Source organism: Anomaloglossus baeobatrachus, assembly GCF_048569485.1.
Source record: "Anomaloglossus baeobatrachus isolate aAnoBae1 chromosome 3 unlocalized genomic scaffold, aAnoBae1.hap1 SUPER_3_unloc_2, whole genome shotgun sequence".
NCBI classification, from domain to species: domain Eukaryota; kingdom Metazoa; phylum Chordata; class Amphibia; order Anura; family Aromobatidae; genus Anomaloglossus; species Anomaloglossus baeobatrachus.
Window position 1 is genome coordinate 572,964 of NW_027441781.1, and position 21,446 is coordinate 594,409.

Here is a 21,446-nt window from a genome sequence, read left to right on the forward strand (position 1 = left end):
CCCAGGTAAGCAGAGAGTTTACACTAGTTGGACTCTAGGCCCACCCCCGCCTACTCCCAGGGATGGAAGTGCCTCAAGAGGCTACAACCTTGCACTATAGGGGGTGATTACCTACAACAATAGAAATGTACACAGAAGTAGTTCAAATAAGACAATGAACCAAGCTTGAAATAGGAATCTGTACAGCAAGATACACCTCCCCCATATCCCACCATCACAACCTGTCCCCCCTTTTTAATAAGTGAGTATGCCACGAGGTCCACACAGACCTCTGGCCATCTCACTTACGTCCATGTTGCTCAGCTGTGAATATGGTTCTTCTTGCTGGGACAGTCCATCAGCATTCTGGTTTTGGCTTCCACACTTCTATTGGATGGAAAAGCTGTAGGTAATCCCTTGTAGAGCGATAGGGTTGGAAGGACAAGCTTCCTTTTGTGTCCTCCCTCACTCAAACTCTGCTTTCTGCACCCACAAATCGGCATTGTATATCTCCCACATCATTCCCTAGGAGAATGTCTGCAGGAAGGCCGCTCATCACACCGATTATGCATTGTTTTGCCCCAAAGCCATAATCCAGGGTTACACTTGCTCTTGGAATATATCTCTGAGTACCTCCAGCCAATTCAATGGCAATTCCTGGTCCCTTTTGAATTGCTTCTGGTTGAATTACTCGGGGATCTGCTATGGTGAGAAAAGCCCCAGTTTCACGAAAGCCAACAACTTTTTGGCCATCCAGCACAACCTCCTGTAGATGTTTATGCCGAAGATCATAAGAACGGGTGGCTGTGGCTCGCACTCCATAGACTCCTGGTAGGGAAGTCAACATATCAGAGTCACTTGGCAAATCATCAGGGCCAGAATCCAGCTCTTCTCCTGTTGAGGGTGTCTGTAGATAACGGACAGGCAAAGGTGGTCTGCAGCTGTTCTGCCTCTGAACACCTGGACAGTGAGCTTGCAGATTACCAGGCTGCCCACATTGATAACATCTGCGCTGCGTCTCACTCCTTCCAGTTTGCCTTCTGGAGAAGTAGGTAGGAGACCTTGGTGACTGATAGGGAGGTGCAGGTGCTGGAGGTGGTTGTCGATTTGGAGGATGACTCCATGGGATAGATGGGCATGTGGCCCGCAGATGCCCGGGATGCCCACAGCTATAACATCTTCGCTCTTCTACTTTCTCTCCTTGTTGCATTCCAGAAAATGTGGTAGAAACAACTGGAGGCACATACACACGGGTATCCACATGAAGTGGTGATCTAGGGGGTTGAGGAACATTGGGCACTGAAGGACAAGGAACCTCTGGTGTTGGGGAGCTGGTCATTTTTGCTCCCTCTGCTAGCAGCTTCTTCCACTGAGGCTTGATCGTGAGCACCTCATCAGCTAGAGCTGCAGCTTCCTCCACAGTGGCTGGTCTCCTTTCACGCACCCATTCCCGGATCTCAGCGGGGCACTTGAAGTAAAACTGCTCTTTTAGGAGGACCTGGAGGACGGTCTCCAAGGTTAAGGCCTCCTCTGCCTCCAGCCAACGATGCCACAGATGTTTGAGTTTGTAGGCATACATCTTGAAAGACACTTCCTCATCACATGCTAAAGTACGGAACTGAGTCCTGTAAGTGTCTGGCGTTACAGCATAATGTTCTAGAATAGTCTGTTTAATATCCGCATACTCACAGTTCCACCGAGGGTCCATAGCTCTATAGGCTGCGGCAGCTCCACCCTCTAAGAGCCCAACTAGATGCTGGACGCGCTCCCTTTCTGGGACTTCCATTAAATCGACACTGATGCTCAAAGTCCTGGAAGAAGCCCTCAATGTCACCAGCAGCCTCATTAAACTGCTTGAAGTCTTTGTGGAACACTCTGGGAAGTTCCCTCATGGTGGGTGCTGGGGTTACAGTCTGTCTGGAACCTCTAGCGGCTTCCACAGCTAGCTGCTTATCCAGCAATGCCATCTCCTCCATCCTGCGCTCCTTCTCTTTAGCTCCACGCATGACCTCCATCTTATATTCTATGGTGGTCTCCTCTCCCAGCAAGGCCATCTCCTCCTCGTACCACACAACCCACTGACTTTTTTGGGTATTTACCTCCGGCTGCCGTCTTTCTTCCGTTTGCTGGGAGGATCCTTGATCAGCGTCATTTTGCGAGCAAACTCCTTCCAACGCCTCAATCAGCTGTTCCTTGGAGAGTCCCTTGTAGCTGACTCCCAGTTCACAGGCCTTTGTTTGTAGGTTCACTGCAGTCCAGTTCTTGTACTCTGAGGTTCTGGTTCCAGCTGTTGATGGGCCGTTGTCCTCCATTCCTTCTGCTCTGATCCCACCGCTGCCAACCAGTTTGTGACGGGGTGTACAGCAGAGCAAGGAGGGACAACAGGCCAAGGAACAATCCAAAGGGCTTTATTGGAACCACAAAGATAAAGCACCAAACATAAATATAGATCCTTAAAGTCTGCAAGGAGTCCACAACAAAACAAAAGATCCAGGGGCACCGCCTGGTATTCTGATGCCAGGGAAAATAGGGCAATGGTCCTTATATGAGTTCCTTGAGTCCAACAGGTGAACAACAAAACGCAATCCCACGTGGCCACTGATCTCCAGTCTGTAACTGTCCATACACCGGCTCTAGGATCCAGCCTCAGCTATTCCCTCCCAGAGGATCAATCTTCTTTCTTCAAATTTCACACAGACTGACTGAATCTCCCAGGTAAGCAGAGCGTTTACACTAGTTGGACTCTAGGCCCACCTCCCCCTACTCCCAGGGATGGAAGTGCCTCAAGAGGCTACAACCTTGCACTATAGGGGGTGATTACCTACAACAATAGAAATGTGCACAGAAGTAGTTCAAATAAGTCAATGAACCAAGCTTGAAATAGGAATCTGTACAGCAAGATACACCTCCCCCATATCCCACCATCACAGGTACTAACACCACAGGGGAGGCCCAAGGGCTATGGGAGGCCTGGATTACCCCAAGCTGTAACATCTCCTCCAGTTCGTGCTGCATGGTGTTTCAAACTGATTCAGGTACCCGGTAAGGAGCCTGTTGAATGGGACGGATGCCCTGAGTGTCCACAGGATGTTGGGTGACGGTGGTTTGACCTGGTTGGGATGAGAAAGCAGCCCGTCTCTGTTGAAGCACTTCCAGCATCTGGATTTTCTGTAAGGAATCCAGGTGATCTCCCAGGGGAACCTGTTCCACAGTGGATGGGGCTCTCACTGCTTCCACGAGATCAGGTAGAGAGTCCTCATCCTCTTGACCATCTTCTGAAGCCAACCGACAGCTTGCTATCATTGGAATGTTTCGGTCATGGTACTCCTTAATCATATTCATATGGACAGTCTTTTTCCTTAGCCCCTGATCATCTAAAGCAAGAAGGTAATTGGTATCATTCAGTTTTCTGAGAACCCGGAAGGGACCCTCCCATGTGGTCTGCAGTTTATTTTGCCGATGGGGAACAATCATTAAGACTTGTTGTCCTTCTACAAACTCCCGATAGCGTGCTTTACGGTCATACCATGTCTTCTGTCTGGTTTGAGCCATACGCAAATGACTCTGGGCAAAACTAGCAAGTTGGGCCAGGGTTTCTCGCAGCTTTAGGACATAAGGGACAACAGGGGCTCCTGTATCTTCAACTTGCCCCTCCCAGTATTCCTTGAGCAGGGTTAAGGGTCCTCGGACCTTTCTTCCATAGAGTAGTTCAAAGGGGGAGAACCCAGTGGACTCCTGGGGAACTTCCCGATAGGCAAACAAGAGATGGGGTAGGTACTTCTCCCAGTCTGAATCTCGGTCCATGAAGGCCCTCAGCATATTCTTCAGAGTGCCATTGAATTGTTCACAAAGTCCATTTGTTTGGGGATGATACGGGGTCGTTCGGATCGCTCGTACTCCACAGGTGCGCCACAGACACTCTACCAACTCTGACATGAACTGGGAGCCTTGGTCCGACAAGATCTCACTGGGGAATCCTACTCTGGTAAAAATAATAACCAAGGCCTCGGCCAACTTGGCTGCAGAAATACTTGACAAGGCCACGGCTTCTGGATATCGGGTGGCATAGTCCACAACAGTGAGGATGTACTGCTTCCCAGATTTACTTGGTTTAGCCAGAGGTCCAATGATATCAACAGCTACTCTTTGAAAGGGTTCTTCTATTATAGGGAGCGGTTGCAGGGGTGCCTTTGGGTGATCTCCGGGTCGCCCTCTACGCTGACATATGTCACAAGTTCGGCAGAAATGCGCCACTGCTTGGGAAATCCCCGGCCAATAAAAAGTTTGAGTCAATCGTCTCTCGGTGCGGGTTTTGCCTTGATGGCCAGCAGTAGGAATGTCATGAGCCAGGTGTAATAGGGGAATTCTGTACTTCTGAGGAACAATCAGCTGTTTGCTATAAGTCCAGGGCTTATCTAGGGAGTCGGCATTGGCAACCCGATACAGAAGTCCATTTTCTCTGATAATTCTTTCTCCGTTCTCCCCTAGCTGCCCTATTTCAGCTCGAGCTCTAAAACTAGCAAGGGTGGGGTCAGTCTCTACTTCTTGTCTAAACTGAACTTTATCCCAAGTAACATTCATATTATCCCCACAAGAAGAATTACTCACCGGCTGTAATGGCAGTTCTGGTGGCCTCATTTCCATGGATGGGTTGTACACGTCCACATGGGCTGCTCTATTGGCTTGACTTCTGGTTACCGCACCGACAAAGTGGCAATGAAGATTCCTCACATCATTTCCTAGAAGAACGTCTGCAGGGAGGCCGCTCATCACACCGACCACACATTGTTTGGCCCCAAAGCCATAATCCAGGGTAACACTCGCTCTTGGAATATATCTCTGGGTACCTCCTGCCAGTTCAATGGCAATTCCTGGTCCCTTTTGAATTGCTTGTGGTTGAATTACTCGGGGATCGGCAATGGTGAGGAAAGCCCCAGTGTCACGGACGCCAACAACTTTTTGGCCATCCAGCACGACCTCCTGTAGATGTTTGTGCTGAATATCAGAAGAACAGGTGACTGGAGCTCACACCCCATAGACTCCGGGTAGGGGAGCCAGGATATCAGAGTCACTTGGCAAGTCATCAGGCACAGAATCCAGCTTTTCTCCTGGTGAAGGTGTCTGTAGATAATGAACAGGCAAAGGCGGTCTGTAGCTGTTCTGCCTCCGAACACCTGGACATTGGAATTGCATGTGCCCAGGCTGCCCACATCCATAACATCTGCGCTCTGGGATTCTTCCTCCACGTCGTATTCCCAAAGGTGGAGCAGGAGTAATGCGAGGCACAGTCACATGTAGGTCCCCATGAGTTGACGGTCTAGGTGTTATGGACAAGATTATGAATTATTATGAGTATATAAGAGTTACATGGAGATATCCATAAAGAACAGGATTTAAGATGGTGTTTGAACTGTATTACACATATCTCTTGGCATAAAACTCAGACAGACAGTCTGGGCTATTCTTGTGACAAGTGAATCATGCTGACATTGCTTAATATAAATGAGGAACCAAGCACATTACAGTAAATTGTATATCACAGAATAAGCTGTACTACTTTATCCAATAGGAGACGTGTTCTTGGCACCTAGCCAATAAGGTTATATATATATATTTGTACAACTTCCGTATTAAAGTCAGTCTCACTTTCTATTCATATCTGAGCACGTCTCTGGTGTGGGTGAAAGAGTGTAATGCATGCTACCACGAGTGACTCATAATTTGGACTGCAGACAGTTTAAGAGGGATGCATGACTGAATGGCATCAACCTAAATTAAGGCCTTATCATTTGGCGCCCAACGTACCTTAGGACGGAGCTCTGGATGGCGGACAGCCATGCTGACACCTTCAGTCGAAAGGCAACTACGCGAGAAGTGGAGATGCGCACTCCAGCTGCAGGTGAGAACATTTGTATAATCTCACCTTGCAAACCTCCTGCGTGTACTTGCATTTCGAAGGGGGGGTTGGGCTGTCCCAGTCTAGACACCTAATGACCGCCATCTCGCATGAGATAAGCCGTCCTAAGAGATCTCACACCAAGGTGGTCAGGTTCACCTTAAGCTGTCTGTAATTTATGTAATGTAATTGTAAATCACATGAAATGTAATGTGGTTTGAGGTTTTTTTGTCTGCTCTAGGAGAAAAGCAGAAGTTCTATGTTTTATTTTTCTCTGACTTAACTGCAGGAGAAAATGAGGAAGTTGTTATATACGCTGGATATATGGATATATATGGTTATATCTGCAGGTGAGATCAGCCACCTGGATGGTGTATATAGTGTCCTTATTGTTATGTCATTGTATTGACCTGTGTCTACCTGTTGAAATGTCTGTCTATTTGCAGCAGGTGGAGTACTTGCTGGTATCGCTCTAATCACTGTGTTTGCAGCGAGGCTGGCTGCAAAAAGAGGAAGTTCTATGTGCTTTGTTCGTACTTACTGGTTTACGCAAAAAGAGGAAGTTGTGTCACGGGAATGTACTTTGATATATTGAAGCTGTTTCTTCTATGAGTGAAGGAAAAAAAAAACTCTGAAGCTGTACTTTGAGGTATGCTGTTTATGTATACTGTTATGTATACTGTGAGATACACTGGTGTGTGACAAGTCCGGTCGATAGTTGATGTTTGATAAGGCCTTGGACGGACCTGATCTTCGGGAATAGAATATTTGGAAGGGTTTTCTATGTACAGGTGTAGTGTTGTATAAAGTTACAAAAGTGGGGGACGGACCCTGACTGTTACCTGGTACGGTGTTTCTGCTAAGCAGTGAGTTGAAGTTGTACTCATTGGTCTTGTTTTAGTGGATGTCAGTGTATTCTTACCTAGGATTGAATATACTGGGGAAAACCCTTGATTTTAGGCTTAATCATTGAGTATTGATGTTCTGGACGGATTGGTTCAAATAAGGTGTATATAGTGTGAACAGAGGTTACTAGTACATGAAGTAAGATATAGTGAGGGTGAATCTAGTATCTATCACCCACGTGACACTTCTTCCTGGTAGGACAGCCCGTTTGTGTTGTGGTTTGTGGACTGAGGTAGAAATTCTGTGTATTCTGTGGATGTGGATAGTCGCTGGTCCAGGAGAGAAGGTGTATAACGGCGCAGACCAGACATCCAGGTTGACGTGTTAGTTTAGGTTGTTTACCCTTTTGAATATGGGGTCTAATCAGTCCACACCTGTCAAGTTAACGGCAGAAGAATTAGTAAGCGAACGAGAAGGAAGGAAGTATGTTAAAAAAAAATATGAAGTCGCTCCTCAAGGTGGCAGTGATCACTGTCAAGAGGGAGATTAGAGGAGCAGGAATGGAAAGATGTTAGAAAATTGGCAAGGAAAGAGGAATGTGATGGAGATAGTAGATATTTCTATATTGCACCAACTCAGAAAATGGCACCTCAGGAAGTGGCCAAGCCCATTAGGAAACAACGCCCCCCTCCTTATAAGTCGTCCCCAAAGGGTTGGACTTGTGTAGTTGTCCCCCTGCCCACCAAACGCCCTCCCTAGCCTGCCCAGACGTCATTTCAGGTCGGGCCGCACCTAGTTCCCTTTTCCAGCCATCTTAAGTCCCAAGGCCACTGGCCTATTTGTTGCTGGAGCAACAGAAGACACCGAGGGGGGTCAGGAAGATGACAATGATTTAACAACGATTCACCCCACCACCAAAACTGATTTGTATAGGCTCACCCAGATTAAAGCTGGGGATTCTTTCTGGCCAGTAATGGAGCCAGGTTTACAGTGAGGGTGCGTGTACCTTATCACCCAGGTGACACTGGAAGATGTTTTATGTGTAATGTACGCAGTTTCTGGTGTGGAACACCGTAGCAGAAATTGGAAAAAAAAAGAGAAGTGTTAGTTTCTATTTCATTTCATTTCATTTCATAGGGTCTCCAGTCTCTTCATGGGGGCTCGTCCTGTGAATAAAGTTCTGTAAAGTTTACTTGTAAGTGACACACGTATGTCGAGAAGGGAAATGGAGAATTCTCCCAAAGGGGGGAGATTAGATGAGAATTGAGGAGTAATTCTGAATCTAGCAACTACACTATGTGTATTTTACCTGTCTGTGAAAATAAGAAACATAAGCTGATATATAGGGTGGACTTGTGTGCTGTCTGTGGAGCACTGTGTCCACGTAAGCCCACTCCATTATTTTCTGTCCTAAATGTAGATTTCTTTCTGTCACTCTGTGTTTTGCCCAGCCCTGGGTGGGGTATGGTATGGGGATAGTTATCAGGGTCTGACAGGAGATAGGGATACGCTGGAGGCTCGGCCCTGACCACCATCAGGTCTACCGTCGAGATGGGGGCGAGTACAGGGTCCCTAGTTACAGGGTCAGCCCAGGGGTCCCTATATAATCCATATTCCCAGTGACAGATTGAATACCTCCTGAATGTAGATGTCACAATACATGTCACTCCCTCCCAGGACTCTTCAGACGCCATTTTTGGCCAACACCTATTTCCTCTTTTAGCGGCTGTTTCTTATCGGTAATTATTTTCAGTGGACGTTTTAACTCAGACACTACATAGTTCATCTTTAGACGCCATTTTAGTCCAGCCGACACCCAGTTCCCCATTTTTGTTTTAGCAGCCAAAGTCACTGCTCTGTTTATTGCTGACATAGCAGGGACTGCAGAGGGGGGAGACAGGGACCTGGAACACACACACTCCATTTTTGGTCATATATGCAGTTGTTCCCCATTGTGTTCCCACTCATGAACCTTAGCAGAGGTTATTGCTGATAGTCCTGTGGAAACCTTTTCCCTTCACTTTTGCATGTTTGTTTTTCCTGTATCTAGTATACAGTTTAGTAGACCATATAGACTGCTCACTATTAGTCCTGGTGAACAGTGAATATTTTTCTGCCTATGGCAGTTGTTACTTAGCCTAGTTTGAGATATTTTCACTTGTATGTTATCCTGCCTGGTATCTTGCACAAGAGTTCCCTGATAGAGAGGGTGGAGGATCATGTGGTCCCAAGGGGACATTGATCATCAGGAGTTTGCATATAAGAGGGTTTTCGTTGGCAGCACCCAGTAATCCTTTGTGTCTTAGTTTGCAAGGTCTGACAGGAGAGAGGGATACGCTGGAGGCTCGGCCCTGACCACCATCAGGTCTACCGTCGGGATGAGGGAGAGTGCAGGGCCCCCAGTTACAGGGTCAGCACAGGAGAGGTAGAGTAGATACGCTCCACTGCTTTTTCCTAGTTGTGTATATGTAGTCAGGGGGTGCTGCTTGGTAGTTTCCAAACCCTCTTGTGCTCTTTTCTCTTTCCCTGGGGTTTTAGGGAGTCTACGTTTTTAGAATTTCAGTGTTCCCCTGACCCCAAGTTACACCCATTGCTCTTTCTTACAAACCTGGGTATAGTCCTTTGTATCAGGTCTCCGAGAGCCCACATGTAAACTACAGCTGGTAAGGACCAAGACACCCTCCTTCAAATGGCAAGACGTATGGAGATGAATCTAGCAGCTTACAAGATCACCCCACATACAGATGTGCTACAGTCACAGTCACCTGAGCTACAGTCAAAGTCACCTGAAGAGTATCATCACGTCATCTCCAGCCCAGAAGTCATTCCACCTGTTTGCCATGGAGGAAGACAGCAGCCCTTTGAACACTACTCTGCCAGATTGAACACCTACCTAAAGCACCAGTTGAAGATCAGTGCCCGTATGACATCGCTGCTCCCTGACAAAGTCACCATCTCCCGGTGTGGGGTCCTTAATCCTGCTAAACTTCTCCCTCTTCCAAGGGGGGAGTGTCCCACCTCTGACACCTTGGTGGAAGAGGTAGTCGACTCTGGCATAGCTGAGGAAACTCTGGATTCGATACAGTGACGGATACACCTTTGGACCCTGACTTAACCCCTTTGCGGATGGATCAAGATGTGCATCAAGAAGACGGTTCCACATGGGTATGGTGCTGGTAGCAGAAGACGCTGTGCTGATAGAGCAGTCGCTACCCGCATGCCTGTCTGTGAAGAAGCAGATGTATGTGCTCTCGCTGAAGCCTGCAAGATGGCAGCCAGCATCTACTCTGTATGGAAGAGAAGAGACTTGATCACTGCCAATGGAACTGTACGCCGCCATGAGGCCATAGAAGAACGAATGGATGCTTTGCTATTGCCAGACAGAGTCGCGGTGAGCAGGGTTGAGGCCTACATTGGAGGAGTCAAGGGAAGCAGTAAGAAGTGTCCTCACTGACAGAACATCCAAAGAAGCCCCAAGACCACTTACCAAAGAAACAGTCAGTCAATCTGTGCTTTTTGAATGACCCCGATGTGAAGAAGAAAGGAAAGATGGAAAGTCTGGAGAAAACATTGTCCTGACCCTACAAGAGCAAGTCTCAGAAGAAGAAGAGGACTGAGATAGGGTGCAGCTGTGGGCTCCCGGTGACCATGGAAAGGGGATCGGCAATGGTGAGGAAAGCCCCAGTGTCACGGACGCCAACAACTTTTTGGCCATCCAGCACGACCTCCTGTAGATGTTTGTGCTGAATATCAGAAGAACAGGTGACTGGAGCTCACACTCCATAGACTCCGGGTAGGGGAGCCAGGATATCAGAGTCACTTGGCAAGTCATCAGGCACAGAATCCAGCTTTTCTCCTGGTGAAGGTGTCTGTAGATAATGAACAGGCAAAGGCGGTCTGTAGCTGTTCTGCCTCCGAACACCTGGACATTGGAATTGCATGTGCCCAGGCTGCCCACATCCATAACATCTGCGCTCTGGGATTCTTCCTCCACGTCGTATTCCCAAAGGTGGAGCAGGAGTAATGCGAGGCACAGTCACATGAAGGTCCCCATGAGTTGACGGTCTAGGGTGATGGTGAACATTGGGGCCAGAAGGACCAGTGGCCGCCAGCGTTGGGGGGCTGGTGTTTTTTTTCTCACTGAGTAGTAGTTTTTTCCACTGAGGCTTGATGGTGAGAGCCTCATCAGCTAGAGCTGCAGCTTCCTCCACAGTGGCTGGTCTCCTTTCACGCACCCAATTCCGGATCTCAGCGGGGCACTTGAAGTAAAACTGCTCTTTTAGGAGGACCTGGAGGATGGTCTCCAAGGTTAAGGCCTCCTCTGCCTCCAGCTAACGATGGCACAGATGTTTGAGTTTGTGGGCATACATCTTGAAAGACACTTCCTCATCACATGCTAAAGTACGGAACTGAGTCCTGTAAGTGTCTGGCGTTACAGCATAATGTTCTAGAATAGTCTGTTTAATATCCGCATACTCACAGTTCCACCGAGGGTCCATAGCTCTATAGGCTGCGGCAGCTCCACCCTCTAAGAGCCCAACTAGATGCCAGACGCGCTCCCTTTCTAGGACTTCCATTAATCGACACTGATGCTCAAAGTCCTGGAAGAAGCCCTCAATGTCACCAGCAGCCTCATTAAACTGCTTGAAGTCTTTGCGGGACACTCTGGGAAGTTCCCTCATGGTGGGTGCTGGGGTTACTGTGAAGCCCCACAGGTGTTGTGTCGGTGCATTACCTTCAGGGACTCCACGTAGCTGGATCTGGTCACAGGTAGGAGATCTTCTTCTTGTCGTGACGCCACTCTCAGTATTGCGGCCAGTAGGGACCGCCACTGCAGGTTGAGGGTCGCCTGGGGCTGATGGTATGTGCAGTTAGTTGGAATAGCCTCCTGAGAGTGAGGCAAGCCCCAGGGCCCGGTGTGGGTGCGTAGTACCACAAGGCGCAGAATAACTCCACACAGGCAGAATGTCTTTCAGGGTTTTTACTCACTTCAGGTGGCAGGGTGAGTAACCCGGGCGTAGCTGGGATGAACCAGGCGGGAACCAGGTATCCTTCAGGCTGACTTTATGAGGGTGACTACCAACTCGCCTTCCTTAGCCCTTGGTGGTTTGGGGTGACCCCGACTTTTAGTCCCTATGGGGGTCACCCAGGGAAGATGCTGAAGCCTCTCTCCCCTTCGTTTGCCGTGTGCTTGTCGCCTGGGCCAGGCCACTCCAGCTGCTTGCCTCCTGTGACCTATGGGCCCTAACTGTGGCTACGTGGCTGCGGCTTTTGTGGTGTTGTGGTGTGGGCTTTGAGGGCCCCACACCGGCAGGTTTAGCAAAAGAAAGCTGGATCTATCTCCGCTTCGGGATCTGCCGCCCGTTTGGGCCTGGTACTCTCTAGCAGTCTCCTTACTTCCCACTCCGTGCCCTCTCTTTAGCTGAAGATGGATTTCGGGTAGCACTCCTAGTTGACCGTTCTCCCCCGTCAGTAGCCACTGCGCGGGCGCTGTTAGACAGCAACAGCCCCACAGGTCTGCTCATCACTGAGCCCTATGGAGTTCTGCTCTAACTGACTCACTGCCCCTCCTTTCCTGTTCTTGCCTACGCCACCTAGCAACCAGACTCTCTTACCACACCCCTTGAGAGGAGATGGAGGCTTTTGGCCCCCTCCACTATTCCAGTGAAGGTCAAGGCTTTTCCCCCTCCTGGGATCCCCAGGGGTCCTCTCATGGGTACATGTGTGAGAGCTGATTACTATGCGCCTGTGTTCCACACCCCGGTCAGCCTTCTGGATTACCTGTATTGTACTGTCCCCAGCATGGGTGCAGTACTCAGTGGTGCCTGACCAGGTCAGGGGCGCCACATTCCCCCTTAGTTATCACCAGCACGTCCTCGGGCTGCAAGACAACATTTTAAAATGCATAAAACATTAAAACATGTAAAACATTTAAAAGCACCAGGTACCATGCATCACCACCCTCCACCCACAAGTCCGTTAACCCACCCAAAACCCTTTCACGTTGGCCGCGACTTCAGCCACTTCTGGCAGGATGTAGAGGCGGCTTTCATGGGCTGGTGGTTTCAGGGTATACCTGGCCTGGTGGATCCGCGCCTTCAGCCTCTTCTGGCAGGATGCAGAGGCGGCCTCCACAGTTGGTGCTGACCAGGTACCCTCTTTGTGGTGGAGAGCCAGGCCCCATAAACAGGCATGCTCTCTGGTTGCAGGTAAGCCAAGGCCCTATATACGGACGGGCTCCTCCTGGTTGCAGACGAGCCAAGCCCCTAAACAGGCTGACTCTGGTGGTGGTGGTGCCCTTTTGGTGTAACTATTTACACTGCGAGAGTTTGTGGCTATAGCCAGTTCATAGCCTTAAGGTTTATGGTTTTCTCACAATAGTTTTTGTGGGCACATGCTTAAACTTGAGAACGTTGCAAAACAAACTTTTTCAAAACTTTAACTTTCTAACTGCTGAACTTCTTACTTTCTTTTACTCCTCCATACCAGGGCTTGGGCCTGTTGGGCTGCGGCACCTGTTGCTTTCTTGCTCTTTGTCGTCATCTGAGGTAGTTTCATCTGTAGGTTCCTTGTCTTTTCTTTCTTGATCTTCATCTGTTTCCTTTGCTGCATCTGTTTCTTTATCTCTGTCTTTTCTTTCTTCTTTGGGACATGGTGCTACGTCAAGCGCGTACAGTCCTCTTTCGCCTTCATGCATAGTGAATTGCACTGTATTTCCCATCTTTAAGTTTCTGCCAGGGTGTCCTCTGGGCAGATGAGCTCTCACATCTCTTCTATTGACGAAGATACCTTCTTTGATACCAGGGGCTACAATGAATCCATATCCACTTCTCAAATTGAAATCCTCCACTACTCCTCTGCAAAGGGGTCCTCTAACCTGGGCTCTGGACCTTCTCAGTAACCTTTTTTCTTGTAGGTCTCTGGCCGTGACTTCTCTCTGCTCTGGAGACTGTGGTGCAGGGGACAGCGTTGTTCTGTTGCGACGCCTTGTCTTGCGGGCTGGGTTTTGCTGGGCTGTTACTTCAATGCCTGCAGGGCCCCAGGTGAGGTTTCTGGGCTGATCTTCGTCAGCAGACGGTGTCAAGTCCTCCTCATCCCAGCGAGAATAGGGTAACATCTCCGGCTCTGAGTATTGCTCCACTGCCGGTGGCTCCGGAGTCAGCTCCTCAGCTTCCTGGCCTCCTCTCCCCCTTAGTTCTTCTTGGCACTCCTTTGGTGGCAGTGCTGGGGATGGGCTTTCTTCAGCTGGTCTGGGCGGTGGACTCTCTGGCGCAGCTGCAGGGGTTGCCTGAATCTCCTTGGGGGTATGCGGAGGGAGCAGATACCGATCCACCATCTCTTGTGGGAACTGGGCCTCTAGGTCAGCCTTCAGCTTCCAGTATTCGGGGTCCTCTCCTATCAGGGTCTTCCTAGCAGGGACCTCTTTGGACTGGGGAGCGGTGTCTGCTCTGGCCTTGCAGGCCGGGGTAAATAATGAGGTAATCTCTTGGCGGGCCGCGCCTGGCATGGCGGCGGCCTGGTCTTGGCGGGCCGCGCCCTGGATGGCGGCGGCCTGGTCTTGGCGGGCCGCGCCTGGCATGGCGGCGGCCTGGTCTTGGCGGGCCGCGCCTGGCATGGCGGCGGCCTGGTCTTGGCGGGCCGCGCCTGGCATGGCGGCGGCCTGGTCTTGGCGGGCCGCGCCTGGCATGGCGGCGGCCTGGTCTTGGCGGGCCGGGCCTGGCATGGCGGCGGCCTGGATCAGTGTCGCTGTTGCAGGGGGCTCTGTGCAGGCTGGGCTGGACGTCGCTGCAGCAGTCTGGGCTTGGCGGGCCGCGCCTGGCGTGGCTGCGGCCTGGTTCAGCACCTCACTTGCGGCGCGGACGAGCGTTGCTGCGGCGGTGGGGTCTCGGCGGGCCGGGCCTAGCAGGGCGGCGGCCTGGGTCAGCGTTACGCCTGCGACGCGGATGAGGGTCGCGGTGGCAGCCGGTTCTTTGCGGGCCGGACTGGGCGTTGCTGCAGGGACCGGGTCTTGGTGGGCCGAGCAGGGCATCGCTGCGGCCGCTGGGGCTTGGAAGGCCGCACCTGGCGTGGCTGCGGCCTGCTTCAGCGTCGCCGCACCGGACGCCTCTTCGGGGACCGCGGGCGTGGCAGCAGGGGTCGGGGCACTTGCGCTAGCCGGGGCATCACTCGACTCACCCACCGGTGGCAGCATCGGGGTCTGCGTCATCGCCGTCCTGTCTGGCACTCGGCGCGCGGCTCTCCTTTCATAGGCCCGAACCGCCGCGGTCATCTCCAGCATTTCCATTCGTTCTTCCCGGATCTGCTCCACAACCCGGTTCTCCAGTCGGTCGCAGAACTGGGCCAGCTCCCGATACCACCAGGCAGCGGAGCCTGGTTCTGGGTTCCTGCGGTCAGACGCCATTTCTTCTGCGCCGTCTTCTGCACGATCTCCCAGCCGTGGACTCGCCGTTGCCTCTGATAGCAAGCTGTTCAGTTTCTGCTCTGCCTCTTTCAGCAGCTCCTCTCCCAGCAGCAGGCTTGTGGCTCTCTTTCCTTCCCGCCGTCTCTGGACGCTTCCACTCTCATAGCTGGCAAGGTCAGAACTCTGCAGGGGATCTCTGGGTAGCCACACCTCTTCGTGGGCGGTAACTTCTTCCAGCGCGGGCTGCTGTTGTTTTTCAGCGCGCTTTTCATGGTGGCAATATGGCGGCGCTTCCAATTTTTCAAGCGGACCGCCCAGGCACATGGTCACCTGTCTGAACAGGTCTAGTCCTTATCCTGTTCGTGACGCCAGATGTGAAGCCCCACAGGTGTTGTGTCGGTGCATTACCTTCAGGGACTCCACGTAGCTGGATCTGGTCACAGGTAGGAGATCTTCTTCTTGTCGTGACGCCACTCTCAGTATTGCGGCCAGTAGGGACCGCCACTGCAGGTTGAGGGTCGCCTGGGGCTGATGGTATGTGCAGTTAGTTGGAATAGCCTCCTGAGAGTGAGGCAAGCCCCAGGGCCCGGTGTGGGTGCGTAGTACCACAAGGCGCAGAATAACTCCACACAGGCAGAATGTCTTTCAGGGTTTTTACTCACTTCAGGTGGCAGGGTGAGTAACCCGGGCGTAGCTGGGATGAACCAGGCGGGAACCAGGTATCCTTCAGGCTGACTTTATGAGGGTGACTACCAACTCGCCTTCCTTAGCCCTTGGTGGTTTGGGGTGACCCCGACTTTTAGTCCCTATGGGGGTCACCCAGGGAAGATGCTGAAGCCTCTCTCCCCTTCGTTTGCCGTGTGCTTGTCGCCTGGGCCAGGCCACTCCAGCTGCTTGCCTCCTGTGACCTATGGGCCCTAACTGTGGCTACGTGGCTGCGGCTTTTGTGGTGTTGTGGTGTGGGCTTTGAGGGCCCCACACCGGCAGGTTTAGCAAAAGAAAGCTGGATCTATCTCCGCTTCGGGATCTGCCGCCCGTTTGGGCCTGGTACTCTCTAGCAGTCTCCTTACTTCCCACTCCGTGCCCTCTCTTTAGCTGAAGATGGATTTCGGGTAGCACTCCTAGTTGACTGTTCTCCCCCGTCAGTAGCCACTGCGCGGGCGCTGTTAGACAGCAACAGCCCCACAGGTCTGCTCCTCACTGAGCCCTATGGAGTTCTGCTCTAACTGACTCACTGCCCCTCCTTTCCTGTTCTTGCCTACGCCACCTAGCAACCAGACTCTCTTACCACACCCCTTGAGAGGAGATGGAGGCTTTTGGCCCCCTCCACTATTCCAGTGAAGGTCAAGGCTTTTCCCCCTCCTGGGATCCCCAGGGGTCCTCTCATGGGTACATGTGTGAGAGCTGATTACTATGCGCCTGTGTTCCACACCCCGGTCAGCCTTCTGGATTACCTGTATTGTACTGTCCCCAGCATGGGTGCAGTACTCAGTGGTGCCTGACCAGGTCAGGGGCGCCACATTACAGTCTGTCTGGAACCTCTAGCGGCTTCCACAGCGAGCTGCTTATCCAGCAGTGCCATCTCCTCCATCCTGCGCTCCTTCTCTTTAGCTCCACGCATGACCTCCATCTTATATTCTATGGTGGTCTCCTCTCCCAGCAAGGCCATCTCCTCCTCATACCACACAACCCACTGACTTTTTTGGGTATTTACCTCCGGCTGCCGTCTTTCTTCTGTTTGCTGGGAGGATCCTTCCTCAGCGTCATTTTGCGAGCAAACTCCTTCCAACGCCTCAATCAGCTGCTCCTTGGAGAGTCCCTTGTAGCTGACTCCCAGTTCATGGGTCTTTGCTTGTAGGTTCACCGCAGTTCAGTTCTTGTACTCTGAGGTTCTGGTTCCAGCTGTTGATGGGCCGTTGTCCTCCATTCCTTCTGCTCTGATCCCACTGCTTGCCACCAGTTTGTGACGGGGTGTACAGCAGAGCAAGGAGAGACAACAGGCCGAGGATGATCCAACAGGTTTACTAACAGGAATACAGGAACAGCACACGACAAGTCCAAATAAAACAGATTCGGGGGCACCTCCCGATAATCCAAAGTGCCAGATCACGACGTAATAGTCCTTTTCAGAGTCCCAGAAATCCCACACAATCCACTGGACGGCGAGATCTGTCCGCAGAATCAGATCTCGCTCCCTTCCTCTTCAAAGCTCAGTTCCCAACTGCACTTAGAAACAGGAGTGTACTGTCTGAGCTCGTGGGCCTGCCCCTCAAGGGTAGGGGTCTATGCAATGGTTGGGCCCACTAGAAGATTCTAGAAGGTTGGCTCCGAGATGTCTACAGGTTTGTGTAGTTGGTGTTATCCACTGCTTATGAAACAATGGGAAGTTCCCCTGGCTGTGTGGACAAGAGATAATTGCATTATGGGCCCAGAGACACAGGAGATGGGGGGAAGGTATGGTTACTTACATCCCAAGACATTTCAAAGTGTTCAGTAAGTACAACCAAAGGAAAGTTACATCACATCCTGACATAGTATTACAGCAAATACAGTGAGAAGGTAAAATACATCACATGGCATCTTATACAAAAAATATGGGATGGAGAAAAGCACATACACCATGACAAACAACCTGCGGAAAATTCACGGCAATACCGCAGGCAAACCGCGGTAAAACTGCATGCGGTTTTCGAATGTGGTTTGCTGCGTATTTTCCCGCAGGTGCGGTAATCTTTCAGAAGGTGCGGAATTTGCTTAAGAATATTCCATTTTCTAGTGCGCACAGGGCAGTGTTTTCTGCTACATGATAGAATTGTATCCATAAAAACGGATGTCACTGGGAGGGTCCGTGTGACATTGTTTTTTTTTTCTCGCACCCACAGACTTGCATTGGCGAGATACCTGTGCAGTCGCAGCATTCTGTGATATTTTATTTTTTTTTTTATTTTATTTTTTTCTTTAGTCCGATTGGAGCTGAGAAAAAAAATGCAGATCGGAGCTGCCTCATTGATTAACTTTGTTTTGAGGCCAATGCAATATTTTCTCACATTGCACTCGTGCGAGTCATACGCAAGTGTGACTCCAGCCTGAAGCCATGTTCTATGGCTACACGCTGTGATTTCAGATGTCGCAGAGCTGCAATCGTCTTGGGACATTGTGTGGATTACGTCAGTCCTGGGTGTTTTGGGGGTTAATAAAGGGGTGCTTTGTTGTATTTTATTTCAGATAAAGGATTTTTTGGTGTTTGTGTTTTTCTTTTCACCTACTAATGAGGGGTCTGATAAACACCTCCCCATTACTAATCCAGGCCTTAGTGGCAGCTCTGGGCTGCCATTAACCCCTGATTACCTTGATTGTCACCACACCAGGGCAATCGGGATGAGATGGGTAAAGTGCCACGTCTGACGCATCTAATGGATCCAGCAATTCCAGGCGGCTACAGGCTATATTTAGGCCGAGGGGCCCCAATAACCATGAGTCTCCCCAGCCTGAAAATTCCAGCTTCCAGCTGTGAGATTTATCATGGCCGGGTATCAAAATTAGGGAGGGGGGGGAGCAGATTTTTTTTAAATTTATATAATTTTAAAAAAGCGTCATGCAGTTGTTTTTTTTATTCACAGCCAATGTAGGGGTACGGCTGGGGGCTGCAGCCTGTAGCTGTATACTTTATCTGTACTGGGTTTCATAATACGGGTTGATGCTACACTAATTTTTTTTTATTTATTTTTATATATATATATTGCAGTCAGACACACTGTTACACAGGCTGGGGGCGCGTCTGACTGCAACCAATCAGAGACGTGGGGATTGGCAGTGGGTTGAGAAGCAGTGAATGTGTATGAGGTTAATGAGGTTATTGCCGCTCGGAAACTGACAGTATAATGTGTCTGCTCCAATCCCACTATCCCTTCTACCACCATTTTAAAGCACAGGACTCTGGTCCCCATAGACTTATATGGAGACCGCCATCCAGCCAGATATCCGGGATCAATTCCGGGCCTGAATCAGGTTTTTTATGTTAAACCCATATGGACCTGCCTCCTGGGTATCTGAGAGTCTGCTCATCACTATCTATTATCTATCTATCTATCTATCTCTATTCTCTGTCTATCTATATCTATGGGGCGACATGGTGGCTCAGAGGTTAGCACTGTAGTCTTGCAATGCTGGAGTCCTGGGTTCAGATAACAACAAGGAAAACATCTGCAAGGAGTTTGTATGTTCTCCCCGTGTTTGTGTGGGTTTTCTCCCGGTTCTCTGGTTTCTTCCCACACTCCAAAGACATACTGATAGGGAATTTAGATTGGCAACACTGTCCCCATTGGGACTCACAATGTATGTAAAGCGCTATGGAATTAATAGTGCCATATCAATGAATAAATATATATATTATCTTTTATATATCTCTCTATCTATCATCTATCTGTATTATCTATCACATACCCATCTATCATCGATCTGTCTATCTCTAATAACTATTATCTAATTATCTGTCTATTTTCTATCCAAATCTATCACTATTAACTCTCCATCTAATTTATCTATCAGACAGCTGGTATAAATCCGTGAGGAGGACGAGGCCGAAGATCAGCGCAGAACACAGGAGAAAGGGTCAGTGCAGTGATCTATCTATTATCTGTCTGTATTATCTATCACATATCTATCTATTATCAATTTATCACTATTATCTGTCTATCTATATATCTATCTATTATATATCTGTCTATTGACTTCCACTATACTCAGTAAACAAGTCAATCCCGTCCGAGCATCAAAATGCTTGTTCCGAGCACCGGAGCATGGTCGCACTCGCCGGAGTCTATGAAGCGGTGTGTGCACATACGAGGTCTACACTGATGGACAAATAATCACAATACAGAGCCCAGTGTATTATATCAGCGAGCAGAGGATCTCAGGACTAGAGATGAGGGAACCCGATGTTTTCGAGCGAAATGGCAACTTTAAAAGAAAACAGAAATCGGATGCTTTATGTAAGCTGAGCAATGGCGCCAGCATCGCTGTGCTCAGGTACGCTCGGTGCTCAGCCCGGTGCGAGCCCATTGCAGTGATTAAATTGCACACACTGGGGGTAACAATAGCGGGATCACATGTAATGTGCAACTCCACCCCACTTCCCCCCCAAAAAAAAATAAAAAATGGAAAAACCCCGCCCACCCTCTCCCGGAAATATTCTGCTTATGGCTGGCATTATGTGGGCGGAGACTCGAACTGCCAATCAGTGACTTCCATTGGGGTTCGGGTCAATTTCCAACTAGTGGAGGTACGACTGCTGCCGCCAAACCGAACTTTCACAGGTTCACTCATCTCTACTCAACACCCCAAACTGGGAGAAAAGACAGTGAATAAGATCAAAAAAATGTTTCATACAAAAAAATCCTAAGAAAACAAAAAAAATTATACATTTGAAACAGCTTTGTGATGTTTTTGCAGTCGCCCAGTGTGGTGTAAGATAAAACATAAAGCAGAGATCCGGGGGGGGGGAGGGTGGGTGATGTCAGCGCTGGCACCACTCGTTCCCCTGCTCAGCATTGCAGATGTCCCCACAGTTGAAAGCAATGATGAAAGATGGAGCTCTCTGCTTCCTCCTCCATCGTTCTGCTTCGGTGTCTGAGATCTGGCGTCTCAGCACAGGGGGGCGCGATGACGTCACTACTGTGTGCCCGCTGTGCAGAGATGTGCAGAGCTGCAGAACACGCACCACTGCAGAGACTGGAGCAGTGCGGGAAAGAGGAGAGTTTTGTCTTCCCTTTTTTTTTATATATATAAATGACTGAGTATATTGGTGGCCAATGGCCATAATACTTTGTGGAGGACTATGGGGGTGCATTATAATATATGGAGGATTATGGCGGGTGCATTACACGATATGGAGGACTATGGTGGTTACATTATATTATATGGCGGACTATAGGGATGTATTATAATATATGAAGAGTGCATTAGAATATATGGAGGACTATGAGGGCTGAATTATACTATATTGAGGACTATGGGGTGTATTACAATATATGAAGGAATATGGGTATGTATTATATATGGAAGACTATGGGGTGCATTATAGTATATAGTAATATATGGAAGGCAGTGTGATGCCCATTATACTAAATGGACAGCTAATGGGTGTGCATTATATATAGCGGAATATGGGGGTTGCATTCATGGCCGGCTTTAGGTATGTGCGATTAGTGCGGTCGCACAGGGGTCCAGCCAGCAGACAGCACAGGGGGTGCTGGATGGATCATCAATTTACTTTCATTTGCTGCTCCTGCGGTGCACAGGCTCCAGCAGAGGGCGCCCTCCCAT

The 21,446-nt window shown here is 49.8% G+C and overlaps 1 protein-coding gene across 2 annotated transcripts in view; it reads left to right on the forward strand.

Annotated features, from left to right (window-relative positions):
- The window catches only part of LOC142258717 (uncharacterized), a 491,515-nt gene that overhangs the window by 447,283 nt on the left and 22,786 nt on the right, over window positions 1-21,446 (forward strand). Inside the window, exon 3 of one of the 2 annotated variants that reach the window (XM_075331334.1) lies at window positions 19,675-19,733. The gene's annotated coding sequence lies outside the window, so the exon portion shown is untranslated. Of the gene's footprint in view, window positions 1-19,670; window positions 19,734-21,446 lie in introns of both variants that reach the window. The other variant, XM_075331333.1, reaches the window with a different exon arrangement.